General features: G+C 39.3%; 1 protein-coding gene across 2 annotated transcripts in view; it reads left to right on the top strand.

The window, feature by feature from the left end:
• Positions 1 to 3513: 3513 nt before the first annotated feature.
• The window catches only part of TACC3 (transforming acidic coiled-coil containing protein 3), a 32123-nt gene continuing 20696 nt past the window's right edge, over positions 3514 to 14940 (top strand). The window contains exon 1 of one of the 2 annotated variants that reach the window (XM_074229951.1): positions 3514 to 3675. The gene's annotated coding sequence lies outside the window, so the exon portion shown is untranslated. The remainder of the gene's footprint in view (positions 3676 to 14940) is intronic. The other variant, XM_074229952.1, reaches the window with a different exon arrangement.

Here is a 14940-nt window from a genome sequence, read left to right as displayed (position 1 = left end):
GAAACAAAAGGTATCAATAAAAGCTGAGAAGTATTGCAATATGAGCAAGAGAAAAACTGACATTACATAATACATCTTTATATCTTTGTATCTTTGCCTTTGGGTGTGACTGAGATGATTGAACAACAATGAAATATGCAAAAATGGAAGTGAAATAATAAGTAAATGAATATACACCCAAATACCTAAATATACTTTCCAAAGTGCTTTTTATTTACTTTATGAAGGATGAATTACTTGGGGTAGTTAGCTCAGTGGATAGAGCACCGGTTCTGGAGTCAGGAGGACCTGAGTTCAAATCCATCTTCAGACAATAATTACCTAGCTCTGTGATCTTGGGCAAGTCACTTAACCCCATTGCCTTGCAAAGTCCCCCTCCCCAAAAGAATGAATTACTTTCTCTGATCTGCAAATATATATATATAAACTGAGGCCCATAGAAGGGCATTTACCAGCTTGAGGTCACACAGTACTGGAACTAATGACTGATATCCAGGCCAATGCTTATGCCTTTCTATTCTTTTGTATTAATATGCTATGGCCATAAAATGTCAGAAGTTGCCAATGAAATGACAAAGTTTTTTGAAAATTCATCATCATCATGATATTAAAGGACTTGATTATTATGTTTGTTCCAGTGTGTTACCAAGTGACACATACCATAGCTTTTCCAAGGGGTGATTGCTATGATCAGATCACATTCTTCTGCCAGTGGCCATTGCTTGGAATCAGGAATAATTGCCTCTGACATTTTATTAGCTGTATTACCCTGGGCAAGTCATTAAAGTTCTCCAACACTCTCAGTACCTACTTAAGATTTATCAATAAATTATAGAAATTTCCAATCTGTGTCAATGTATGACATTCTCACAGACTGGTGAAGTAGCAGAATAACCTTGATGTACTGTTTTTGTAATCTCAATACATGGAAATAGTGTGAGAGAGCAGTTGGAAAAAAGAATTCCATCTTAGAATATTAAAGACACAGTTGTCCTGAGTCAGGGAGCAGAGAGGGAGCTTAAGATGGAAGTGGTAGAGAGGTAGTGTTGTATTGGGAAGACAGTACTGGATTTGAATCCCATCTCAGATACTAGCAAGCTGTTAAATGATGGCACCTCATGGGCAAAATGGGATGATATTTTTATTACACACCTGAAGGGACTATTTGAGGAAAATATTTTATAAACCTTAAAGTACAATAGAAATGTGAATTATTAGTATTATAGGCTATTTCTGCAGTGAAAGGAAATTTGGATTAAATGTTCTAGGTAGTACAATGGGTAGAGAGCACTGGATCTGGTTAGACCTGAGTTCAAATTCAGCCTCAGACACTTCATAGTTGTATTGACCCTGGCTAAGTCATTTAACTCTACTTTTGCCTCAGTTTCCTCTTCTGTAAAATAAGGTACAGAAGGAACTGGCAAACCACTCCAGTTTCTTGGCTAAGAAATGGGATCTCAAAGAGAACTGAAATGACTGAACAACAAAAAAGCTATAAAGTTCTATGATTCCATGAATGTCTTTACTATACTGACCAATGACATTATCTGAGTTGCCCTCTTGTGGTGACTTGTCTAATGGGATATATTTAGTTTTATTATCAACTGTGAAAAGTTAAGCAAAAAAAAAAAAACAGCCTTGGAAATCATAAGGTTTCTTATCTGTTGAGGTCTGTGAACTTGGATTTTTTAAATTTTTGATAATTATATTTCAATGTAATTGATTTTCTTCATATACTTATGTATTTTATTTGAAAATATTTGAAATATTTGAAAATATTATTCTGATAAGGGCTCTTTAGGTTTTGCCAGAATGCAAAGGGATCAGTAACAGAAAGAAAAGGTTAAGAATCCCTTCCTTATTGGACTATATGCTCCTTGACACAGATTCTTTTCACAGGCTGACTCTGGACTGGAAAAACAGTGAAAACAAAGTAATAATTTGTTTCGCCCACAAGTCCTGCATTCTTTTGCTTGTGTTAAGTGAAGAGGATCAGTCCTGTTCTGTTCTGTACTGTACAACCCCAAACTATACAATCATTCCAACCATTCTCTACTTGGATGGTCAGAAGTGATGCAATTGTATTGTTCTGCATGACCTGGGAAGATCACCGGAGTCTCAAATTTGATTGTTCTATGATCCACCTACCCATTTATGATTATGTATAAAATATCTAGCTTCACCATGGCAAAGTGGAGCTCCAAGGAATGTTCCTTAAAAAGAAAGTAAATAATAAACCACTATTGATTTACTGGCACTCTGCCTTTGACCTGCTTTTGTCATGTTCAGGTTGGAGACGGCTCAGTAAAAACTTGATTAATGATTTCACCATGCAGAAAATATGTTTGCAATTATTTTTTGAAAGGACAGTAAGCAAAGTGTTACTTTTGAATGTAATTTTGGAGCTTTGTTATGTATTAAGCTGGCAGGGAATCTGGCTTTCTTTACCTTTATACAGTTTGTCAGTTTTAGTTTCAAATGTGGGAATTAAATATTAAAAAATAAACAAAATTAAGTATAATGGCTATAATCCACATAAACTAAAGCTCTTTGGGGTGCTCAATAATTTTTAAGTTGGTAAAGGGGTCCTGGGACCAAAAAGTTAGAGAAACGTGACTCATGAGAAGACCTGGTAATTTTTTTTTTCTAGGCAATGGGGTTAAGTGACTTGCCCAATGGCCCACAGCTAAGCCATTATTAAGGGTCTGAGGCAGGATCTGAACTCAGGTACTCCGGACTCCAGGGCCGGTGCTCTATCCACTGAGTCACCAAGCTGCCCCCAGTTCTTCCTAGCTATTATATTGAATGTTATTACTCATATGTTTGCCATGTAAATATATATTTTATCAAAGGTTAATGTCTGTAATTCTATATTTCTGATCAAAAATTGGTTTCTCAGTCTATAGCACATAGTTATCAATCTGTTGTGACAGTGTGCTAAAAAATGTCAGACTAGGGGCACCAGTCCTGGAGTCAGGAGGACTTGAGTTCAAATCACACCTCAGACACTTAATACAGGGGAGGCCCCTATAAAACTTCACTTATAAAACTAACTTTTGTTATTTTATTTTTATTTGAAGAAAATTATGGTCGGGGCGGCTGGAGCACCGGCCCTGGAGTCAGGAGTAATTTGAGTTCAGATCTGGCCTCAGACCCTTAATAATGACCTAGCTGTGTGGCCTTGGACAAGCCACTTAACCCCATTGCCTTGCAAAACCAAAAAAAGAAAAGAAAAGAAAAGAAAATTACGGTCAACAATTTCCGGTGTCTTTTTAACGGCAAAAATCTTCTTGGTTCGATTTTGAGGGACTTCATTTCCCAGCCGTTACCTCGTGACCAGAAGCGGAAATGACCTAAACACCAACCAGCTCCCAGCGTCGGCGTTTCCTTCCAGGGCCGGAAGGAGAGCAGGCGCAGGAGGCGGAGTTGGCGGCAACGCCCCTTCCCGTGGAGGGGACTGAGTCGGCGCGCGTCCCTCTCCGCGCACGCGCTTCCCGCACGGCACTCTGATTGGACGAAAGGGGCCGTCCGTTCCTATTTGAATCTCGGCGGCCGGGGAAGGGGTTTCGAGGCGTAGTCGGCGCCGTTGCCGGGGCTCCCAGGCCGGCCGTCCAGTCCCGGCACCCCTTCTGCTCCCCGGTCTACCTTCGCGGCTTACGAGCCGGAGCCCGGCAGGTAGGAGCGTCGGGCCTCCCGGGCTCGGCCCCTCTCGGTGCGGGCCCGGCGGTTCCCCGAGGGTGGGCGAGGCCGGCTGTCCGGGCGCGGGGGGAGGGGAGCCCCCCCACGGCAGAAGCTGTGCCCTGCGCCCGGGCCTGCACCCCGCCGGGCTGACCCCGAGGGCAAGGGTCAGGAAGGCCCGGGGGTCAAGGCCGGCCCAGGCCCTCCGCAGCTGTCTTATCCGCCTCGAGCCTCAGTGTCCTCCTCTGTAAAATGCAAACGGCGCCGGACTTGGGGCTGCTGCTGGGATGGCGGAGAGCTCTCGTCCCGGCACCGACCTGGAGCCAGCACTCGGGCCACTAACGCTTATTATTCTGAATATTCTCCCTCTGGTGAGCGGGATAACAATGCCTGCTTACTCCGGAGTTTGAGGACCCTGCCACTCTTTTAAAAATTATTTATTTTTTATTCATTCCTTCCTTTCTTTCTGACTTTGCCACTCTTAAAGCGCCATATAAACGAAAGTTATTACTATCTTGATTGTTGAAAAAAAGTTACTTTTTAGCACAGTTTAAATCTAAACAGTCCAGGGTTTGTTTGTTTTTTTTCCCCCTGGTCATCCTGCTGTTTTATATTAAATGATTCCAGGACTGTTGCACAGGTAGACAAAATGATTACTTTTTTTATTTGGCTAAGAGTATTAGGATGTAAACCTAGGAGACTTCAGGGCAACAGGACTTGGGGCATTTCCTTTTATTTCTTTCTTACCTGCCTCTTAATCGCTGAGACCCGTTCAAGACCTTAGCTTAAAAAAAGGCTAAGGCCTTGTCCCTGATTCATATCTGGCCACTGGAGAGACTGAGGCTGCTGATTTACTTTAACCCAGCCCCCCTCACTTAATTCAGTTCACTTGTTTGTCATGACATCATCTCTCTGATGTCATGATCCTTTTCTAGAATGAAGGACAAACAACTTCAGGTGATGCTGATCTCCTTTCCTTGGTCAGAAAGCCTTGGGTTGCCTGTCTTTTCTCGGCAGGTTTAGGAAAGGAGAATGCAAATACATTAATTTATTTGGAGAATAAGACCTAGCTACACATTCATCCTCTGATGTAAGCTACAGTTTGTGTGAGGGGCAAGGTATGTGGCCCCTCAGTTTTCTTAACTGTAAAATTGGGATAATAATAGCCACTCTCTCCAGGGTTGTAAGGATACTAGGGGAGCCCAGGGCCTGGCCCAGAGTAGACACTGTAAATGTGAGCTATTAATTGTTATTGTTCTAACTGGCCAGTTATGTTAAATCTCCTGGGGGACATTTATTAGGCCCATTAGAAAGGAGGTCACTTACACGCCAGCACCTCGGGCTGCCAGGGAGGCTTCACGCAGCAGACTGATGGCTCTGCAGAGCTTTGTAGGCAGGGGCAGTTGGAGGGTTGGGTGGTGTGGAATCGGTGGTGCAGTTTGGTTGGAAATGCTCAAAGGGAAATAACATGGAACCAAATAAAAGAGGGCCTTAAATGCTACACTGAGGAGGATGCATTTATCCTAGAGGCAGTGGGAAGTCACTTGAGGCTCTTGAGTAGGAAAGAGACTTCATTGGATCTGTTTTGTTAGTAAGATGATTTTTGTCACCTGCATGGATGAGTTGGTGAGAGGAGAACCAGGAAGATCAATTAGGAGGCTGGTCCAGGTGTGGCTATAATAAAATCTTCAATTAGAGAGAAAGAGATATTTTAAAGATTGAATCACTAACAATTGAATATAATCATTGTTTTTCTTCAAGTTTAGAAAATAAAAACTTCACATCTCAATTCTGCCTTTTAATTTATGTGCTCATGAACAATTCATTTATCATCTTTAGTGCTTTAATATATGCAAAGTATTTTTCTCACAATATTTTGTAAGCTAAGGAGAACAAGAATACTATCCCCAATTTACAGAGGGAACTGAGACTTTGAGAGGTTATGCCTGTCTGAGTATGTGCCTTTTCTAACTTAGATCTCTTTCTCCTGGCTGAAATGATATTCTATTTGGAGTCTCTGCCTTTATTCAAGACTCAGATCAAAAGTTGTTTCCTGGTCTCTATTACTACCATCACCTACCTACTACCTACCCCCACCCCATTCTTCAACTTTCAGTTGCTAGTCTTGCTTTTTCTTCCAAGGTCTGTGCCTAATTTGTGTATCACCTCTTCTTCTTTTAGTTCTTCTGGGACACGGTGCCCCACAAAAGCCCCTCAATGGCCATTCAATACCCATTCATGAATATAATGCACCCACACCCTGTACTAGGCACCACCACTATTTATTTACTGGGGTGCTTTAATGGACCTCAAGGGAAGCTCCTAGAGGACTAGAAACCCTAACCCTAACTATACCCAGCTCGTATTACTTTATAGAAGTTTTTTGGTTGAATTATCTTCATTGATCCCAAGTCTGGACCCCTTCATAAGAACCCTTCTATAATTTCTTCAATTTTTAGTCCCATCTGACACTTGGTTCTGAGTGGCAGTTGTAAACTCCCTAACACTTCTTTGTTGGTATATTGACTGAGTTCAAGAAACCTGTAAATGGCCTTTAGCTTCCACTCTTGTTTTATAGTCTCCATCTAGAGGTAAACTGCTGCATTTGACAAATTTAATACCAAGTATCTGTCAAGTCTTTAGTATTATAAAGTGGTCTGTTAAATATTTCTGTACATTATTCACCTATTTATTATGTGTTCCTTTTGGAGTAGTTAGACCTTCACAGGATGATGATGTGTTTTGTTAATATTATACAGTTTTTTATTAAACTTCTTTTTCCAAATCTGTTAACGGTCCATTTTAAGCTTTTGAAAGTATTTCATTTCTGGTGAGTGTTGATTACTTTGAGCATAAATATTGCCGTTGAGTTTTGATTTCAAAATACTAGTAAGTCTTCTAACATATTCAGACACTACTTCTTAATAGTCTTATACTAGATGTGTCTTCCTTGGAGCAGGACCAGAGTAGTTGTTAATCTTGTCTTGATCTATTGGTTCAATTTCATCTCCGTGTTCAAGGCCAGAGGCTTCACTTGTTATCTTGCCTTGGTGTACATTAAAAATTTCACAGTTATCAAGTACAAGTGCCATTTTATTTAGAAAAAATAGCAAAAGCTGGAGTGTCATCTTCAGGAAAAAATTCCACACAGACCACTTGTACAATCAAAGGATTGTTAAGTGAAAATCGTTTTCCACATGGATGTCAAATATGCTAGCAATCTCCCTATACTTGAATTTGTTTTACATATCTGTAGCATATGTGTGGAACTGAACCAGAATGCCTTTTTAAGGCCTCACCTTTTGGCCAGGTCAGTTTAATGATGGCTGTCTTTGTTCCTTAGCCAATATATTGTTTCTTTTGTTTAAACTTTCTATATAGATCAGTGACTCAATCTATGAATACTTGGTATGAAGTAATTTAACCCAGAATTACCTTCTGATTTGCTCCAACTTGTTTTTTCATTCTGTTGGAATTCTTGCAATCCTGTAGAGACTGTGTTGTACAGTACTTTTAAAGGGGGGGGGGGCGCGGCGGCAGCAGCGCTCTTTTTCCCTGTTTTTAAAGCCTCAGTAGTAAAATTTTTGATTGGTGTTGAATTGTTTATTTTGTTCTTTTATACTTTGACTTTAACCTTTTAACTTTTGCATTCAATTTTTAATTACTTTTACTTTCCAGATTCTCTCCTACAGCTTTCTTTTTTATTTCTGCAATATGGTGTTTAGGTTGTCTGTGGCATGCTTCCTGCTAGATATTGTTGTAATCTGCCAATGTTTTCCAGCAGATCTTCAGTACTAATTTCTTCTGCCTGGAATATTTGTGATTAGTTAATTTATAGTTCTTACTGAGGTCACTGAATATACGATTGTGTACAGGCAGGTCTTGAAATGATTGTGCTTTTCTGTTAGATATTGTGAGAAAAGGCATTTGTTCATGATGTCATTTGAATTACTGTGTTTGACATAATTAATCTGCAAGTGGATTCATGCCATTCAATTCAAAAGAGCTTTTAGAAATTTAAATCTGATTTCCTATATTTTTTGAGAATGATATTTTACCATTTTCATTATTAGATATAATTTGGGTATTTTGTATTAACTAAGGATTTTCAGTAACTTCAGTTCTTTAATTTTACCCCCTTCAAGTTTTGATAGCTCCTAGATTTTATCATATTCTGTATAATATAGCCTGAGAGAGGAAGTTATTTTTTATTTAATTTTTTAGGTTTTTGCAAGGCAATGGGGTTAAGTGGCTTGCCCAAGGCCATACAGCTAGGTAATTATTAAATGTCTGAGGCCAGATTTGAACTTGCTACTCCTGACTCCAGGGCCAGTATTCTATCCACTGCACCACCTAGCTGCCCCGAAGTTATTTCTTATATATCCTACTTGCTAGTAATAATGTTGTTCACTGACTTAAACTGAGTATTAACATAGACAAAAGGCAGTATCAAGTCCTTGTCTCTGGCTGGTAAGCACAGTTTCCATTACTGGCACATAATAAAAATCATATATTTAGTCCATTTCATTCACATGTATGACTTGTCTACTCTAGTAACATCTGTTCTGAAGCATTTCTTAGCAGGTAGGATGTGAAAGAAAATTTATTATTCTACATTTTAGGAATGTCTGCCAGAAACAATTCTTACTTTAGTAATATTAGTAATTAATATTACTATTTCTGCTTGCATATAGAGAAAAGACCCAAGATGAACACCCTGTGACTTTAACTTCTCTCACTAACAATCTTGTTTTGTTTTTGAGGTTAACAATTTAAAGTATTCCGAAATAAGGAACTTTTCACAATATAAAGTATATTTAACAGATTACTTCGTCAGTCACTTATGTTTTTGGCATACCTTTGGAGAATGATTCTAAAATCATTCAGTACTTTTTTTGACTGAATTCTTATTAAGAATTCTCATTTACACTTAGAGGTAAACTTGAGATATTTCTAATAACTGAAATTATCTAAGAGTCTCCTTCTTTCTCTTGGAGAGATCATCACTCAGTTCTCTGGTCAATTCAAGGTTCTCTAGCCCTGGGTCCTCACCACCCCCATTACTTCAGGGAGAAGTCTTTTCCTTGTCTGATTTGGAAAAAAGAGGAACAGACTTCAGAATTGATAAGCTGGAGACTGATAAAGTTTCTCTTTCAAATTAGTCCACAGCCTTCAGAGAAGGGTGCTTTTTTTTTTGTCTTTATTTGCCTTTCTTTTCTTTATTTTTTTTTGGTACAAATGATTTTTTTTATAAATTACTAAAATATTCTTCTTTAAGAGTAAACATAATACCTCCCCCCCCAAAAAAAACCATAGACCCTCATGAGCAATAAAGTAAAGGAAAGAGAAAAAAATTAAAAAACATAGGGGCAAGCCAGGTGGCACAGTGGATGGAGCACCGGCCCTGGAGCCAGGAGCACCCAAGCCCAAATCCAGCCCCAGACACCCAACAATCACCCAGCTGTGTGACCCTGGGCAAACCACTCCAACCCCATTGCCCTGCAAAAACCAAAACAAAATATAATAATAATAACAACAACAACAACAACAACAACAGTAATAGGGGTGGCACAGTGGACAGAGCACTGGCCCTTGATCCAGGAGCACCCAAGTCCAAACCTGGCCTCAGACACCCAACAATCACCCAGCTGTAGAAGCCCCAGGCAGGCCACCCAACCCCACTTGTCCTGCAAACGCCTCTCCCCCCCCCAAATAATAATAATAAAAGATGTACTTCAGTCTGTGTTCCAACACCTCCAACTCTGTTGCCAGTGGATCACATTTTTTTATGGTAAGTCCATCATAAAAGCTACTTCCCTATTTTCGCCATTGCTGATTGCAACTCCCTCCATTCCTACTTCCCCATTACCATTTCCTATATTTTCTCTCTACTTTCACTCTGTCCGTCTTCTTAAATGTGCTGTAGGGTGGCTGAGTGGCACAGCAGACTGATCACCAGCCCTGGGGCCAAGAGGCCTCAAGCCCACATACCACCCCTAAGGCCCAGCAACCACCAGGCCCTGTGATCCTGGACAGGCCATCCAGTCCCTTGCAAGAAGTAAAAAAGAAAATGTGTTATATCTGACCACTCTACCCCACAGTCCACCCTCTTTTCCATCATTCACATCCCCCATCCCCCTTCTCTGCTTCTTACTTGTGATGTCTATACCCCATTGAGTATATATGCTGTTTCCTCTCTGAGCCACCTCTGATGAGAGCAAAGGTTCCCTCATTCCCCCTCACCTTCCCCACTTCCATATCATTGCAATAGCTCACTGTAATAAAAAATCTTATTATATGAAATATCTTAGCCTATTCCACTTCTCCTTTCTCTTACTCCCATCACCTTTCCCCTTTAGCCATTGACTCCAATTTTGCAATATATTATATCTTCAAATTCAGCTCTCTCCTGTGCTTCAGCTATAAAAGCTTTTAATATTTTCTCTTTGACTTGGGAGTTCTGGAACTTGGCTATAATATTCTTGGGGGTTGTTTTTCTGGGATTTCTTTCCCAGGGAGATCGGTGGATTCTCTCAATTTCTATTTTGCCCTCTGCTTCTAGAATATCTGGGCAATTTTCCTGTAGGAATTCATTTAAAATGATGTCAAGGCTCTTTTCCTGATCTTGACTTTCAGGTATCCCAATAATTTTTAAATTATCTTTTCTGAATCTGTTTTCCAGATCAGTTGTTTTTTCAATGAGATGTTTCACATTTTCTTCTAATTTTTTCCATTCTTTTGGTTTTGAAGTATTGTGTCCTGACTTCTCCTAAAGTCATCAACTTCCTTCAGCTCCATTCTACATCTGAAGGATTTATTTTCCTCAGAGAGCTTTCTTATCTCCCTTTCCATCTGGCCAATTCTGCTTTTTAAAACATTCTTCTCCTCAATAACTTTTTGAACTGTTTTTTCCATTTGACCTAAGCTGGTTCTTAACATGTTATTTTCTTCAACTTTTTTTGGAACCCCTTGTCTAAGCTGCTGGCTTCTTTTTCATGTTTTTCCTGCATCTCTCATTTCTTTTCCCAATTTTTCTTCTATTTCCCTCACTTGTTTTCAAAATCTTTTTTGAACTCTGTCATAGCTTGAGCCCAATTTCTGTTTTTCTTGGAGTCTTTAGATGCAGGAGCTTGTACTTCCTCATCTTCAGATTGAGTATTCTGATCCTTCTTGGGATCATAGGCAATGTATTTCTCAATGGTGTTAACTCTTTTTTCTCTGTTTACTCCAGTTGTGCCTGGTTTTGGGGTGCTTCCTGAGCTTTTGAGTATTATTGGGACCCCCACAAGGATCTCAGTGTGTAGAAACTCTGTCTTCCCTCCTGATCTGTGAATGACCACAAGCGCAACCCTCTGCCACAGGGCTAAGATGGGGGGAGACCCTGCTGTTCTATGGAGGGTCTAGACTATGATCAGGATCTGAAAGTAGTCAGAGCCCCAGAGTCCTGTTCAGATACATAGGACAGACCTGGGAAGTCTCTCTCCACTCCCCTACCTAGGTTGAGTACCCAAGGTTCAGTTGCCTGGGGGCTCCTGCTTATTGCTACTGGATTTGGGCTGCCACAGCAGCTGCTTGCTGAGTACCCTGAGGGCTGGGCTTCTCCAGCTTGCTCAGGCAGACCCCCCCCCCCTTGAGTCCTGGCTCCCAAGGCCCTGGGGCTGAAATTCTCTGTGGTGGCTGCCCCTCCAATCCTGTGGAGTGGAGCCTTTCTGCTATTTTCCAGGGTTACCTTAGGCTGAAGAACTACTTCACTGGATCCCTCTGGGTTCTGTCTCTCGAAAATTTAGAGTCCTTATTTTACAGGTTTCGAAATATTATATAGAGAGAGCACCTAAGAGACGCTCTTCTCCTGTTGCCATCTTGGCTCAACCCCAAAATGCTTTTTTAATATGGCTAAAAGAGGGAAGAACTGAGCAGCGACTTTAGTCTGTTTCCACAGGGTTATTGGATTTCTGATGTTAGGGTACCAGATGAGAAAAAGGAGTCTTACTCACATGACTGTATTCTTTGTCAAAATGGTCATCACAATAGCTTCCAAGTAGAGCCAGCCTGCAGCTCTGTGCTGCCTCATCTATTTCTTGGATCCTTAGGAGTATCTGAACAGGTTGCTTAACTCCATTGGTATCATTGTCAATCTCCGGACCCAATTGGGATTGCATGTTATCCTGGCTGGCAACTCTTTTTAAATAAGACTTATGCCAGTAATATCATAGACAGAGCAACTCTCATAAGCAGAATCATATTATATATATCCTGAGGGGGGGAGGTCAGATACAAAAGAAGGGAACTGAAAAATTTATCCAAAGACTCATAATTTCTAGCTTTCTTTTTACCATTTCCTTTTTTTCAACACACTCTTGGCAAAAGGAGTTGATACTTACTGGCTTTCCTTCCTAATGTCTTAGTTGGTTACTCTTGGCAGGACGGTTTCTTTCTTCATCTCTCAATTGAAGCTGCTCTTTTCAAACATAGCAATATCTCTTCATTTTCAAATTTAGTAGCTTTCTCTCAATCCACCATCCTTCCTGCCCTCTCTGCCTTATTGGACAGTGTTGACCTCCTCAGCTTCTAAATACTCTGGTTTTTCCTGATGCTACTTTCTCTATAGATTCCTTTCCTTCCTGTCCAACTGCTCTTTCTCATTCTTTACTGTACCATCTGACTCATCCTTTAACTATCCTTTTAATCATCCTTTAACTATGGAGGGGACCCCAAGGCTTTGGGGCCATCTTTCTAGTTGCTAGCATCCTCTCTCATGCCTGTTTCTATTCAATTGCCAAATCTTTTCTATTTCTACTTCCCCACCCCAGTTGTAGTTTTAAGTCAGCACACTACTGGCACCCTTTCTGTTTGAGTTTGACACCACTGCTTTTCATTGGCCTTTGACCTTTTTGATCTTTATTAATTTAAAAAATTTTTGAGCATGTACCCTCAATGTGTCAATTTTAAAACCATTTATGTATATTATGTAAATTTATTAATCAGAAATTATAAAACAAAAATAGAGGCTGATAGGAAGATGAATTAAATTTCAAAAATTGAAATATTTTATTTATTACTGATATTTTGCTCTCAGAAGCAATGAAATTGAATATGCTTCATTGCCTATGTATACTTTGGGGGGATAGGACTTAGAATCATTGTTTCTTATTAATTTATCAATTAATTTGGTAGGTGTAGCTAGAAATTAATTCTTTTTAAAGAAAAATTTTTAATTGAACTGTTTACAATGGAAGTCATAATAATAGTAAACATCACATCTTTTCACTAGGACTCATGTTTTCTACTTGTTAGATACTCACTTTGCACCCTCCAAGCACAGGTAGAAGTAAATTGTCTTATACACTTTGCATAGCACAAAAACAAATAGAAAGGAATTATTTGTATTATGAAATTAGCAGAAATTTCCATATTAATTTTCCATTTAAAACCATTCCTCTTACCTCTCATGTTATAGTAAATGGTTGTTGTTCAGTTATTTCATTTATTTCCAACTCTACATGATGCCATTTGGGGTTTTCTTTGCAAAGATATGAGTGGTTTGCCATTTTTTCTTCTCCAACTTATTTTATAGATAAGGAAACTGAGGTGAACAGGATTCAGTGACTTGCCCAGAGTCAATACAGCTAGCAAGGGTTTGAGACTAGATTTGAACTCAGGAAAAGGAGTCTTTCTGACTCCAGACCAGCCTTCTATCTACTATACCAACTAGCTTCTCTGGTATGGGATGATATTGTGCCTTAATTTCTTATTTATGTTTGGATATTTTGGGTTTTGTGTAAGTGTAAGGAGCAGCAAGAAAGTTAGTTTGTTGTCATTGTAGAGGTGACTGGAAGAGTAATGTGTAAAAATAAGATGGAGGATTTTAAAAATCGGGAAATTACAGTTAATCTGAGGTAATGGGGAGCTGCTATATGAAGTGATAATGTAGAGAGGAGGATGGGTCTCACTTGAGACATCCATTTTTTAATTTCCCCCTCCAGAATTCTTATTTCAGTCTAATTTCATTTTTTTTTTTAAATCTCTTCATTTCTTTTGGGAACTCTCCTGTGTCCAAGATACTTTTTCACCCTGAGGCACACTCTGTTCACAGTTAAAGGATTAACTATAATAGTTTTAGCCCTCAGGTTTCTCTTCTTAATCATTGTATTTTTCATTGAATTTATTATTTTCAATCCTTATTTAAAAGTCTTTTTTTTCCCCATGCTCTAGGGCTATTAATAAAAGAACTGTTTGTGTATATATATGTATATGTTACCTTTCTCTTTGAATTAAGCAGGGGGTTTTGTGTTTTGTTTTTTATTTTTTAAAGTTTAAAAAAAATTTTTTTCTTATGTTAAAAAACCCTAACATTTCTTTTTAAAATTTGAGTTGAAACTCCCTCCTCCTTACATCTCTCCTCCCTTTCTAAGAGGACAAACAATACAGATTATACATGTGCAATTGTGTAAAACTTTTTTCAGTATTAGTCATGGTATTAAAAAACAGACAAGCCTCCAAAATAATAAAGTTTAAAAAAGTATGCTTTGATTTTCATTTCATTTTTTGGAGTTGGACGATATTCTTCATCATCCACGTTGTTGTTTTTGTTTTGGTTCTGCTCATTTCATTCAGCAATAATGCATGTAAGTTTTTGGGTTTTTCTGAAACCATCCTGCTCATCATTTCTTATAGCATAATAGTATTCTATCATAATCATATACTAAACTTGTTCAGCCATTCTCCAATTGAGGCAAATACTTGTGGCTACCGTGTCCTGTGGTGCTTAGGGTTCAAAATGAAATAACTAGAGTAGAGTAGTTAAGTGTGGGCATCAGGAAAGGCTTCAGGCAAAAGGGAGTGTTTGAGCTGCATTTAAGGAAGTGAATTATTTTTTGAGGATGGAGGAATATGTTTGAGCTATTGCTATAGAATATTGGAGTGCAGGGAATGAGGAGTAGCCAGAAGGTTAACTTAAACTGCAGATTTTGGGAAGGGGAGTAGTTTAGAACAAGCCTGGAAAGGTAGGTTGGGGCCAGGTGTTAAAGAGCTTTCAAAGCCAAACAGACATGTTTATATTTTATAATTGGAACCAGTCACAGGAGATTGAATAGTGGATTGATGAGGGTCTTCACTGAAAATTAGGTCACTTGATTCCTGAAAACTGGAAAATCAGGTGTGGCTCTTCTGAAGATTTGTCGATAACCCCATCCTCTCTGTAGAGGTTATACTTGACAGTCTGAAGGCCGGGTGGTGCTTATTGGGTGAGTAGCTTTGTGGTTA

The sequence above is a fragment of the Macrotis lagotis genome, chromosome 3 (assembly GCF_037893015.1).
Source record: "Macrotis lagotis isolate mMagLag1 chromosome 3, bilby.v1.9.chrom.fasta, whole genome shotgun sequence".
NCBI lineage: Eukaryota > Metazoa > Chordata > Mammalia > Peramelemorphia > Peramelidae > Macrotis > Macrotis lagotis.
Note: the sequence above shows the minus strand (reverse complement) of the source record. Positions and strands in the feature narration are given on the sequence as shown.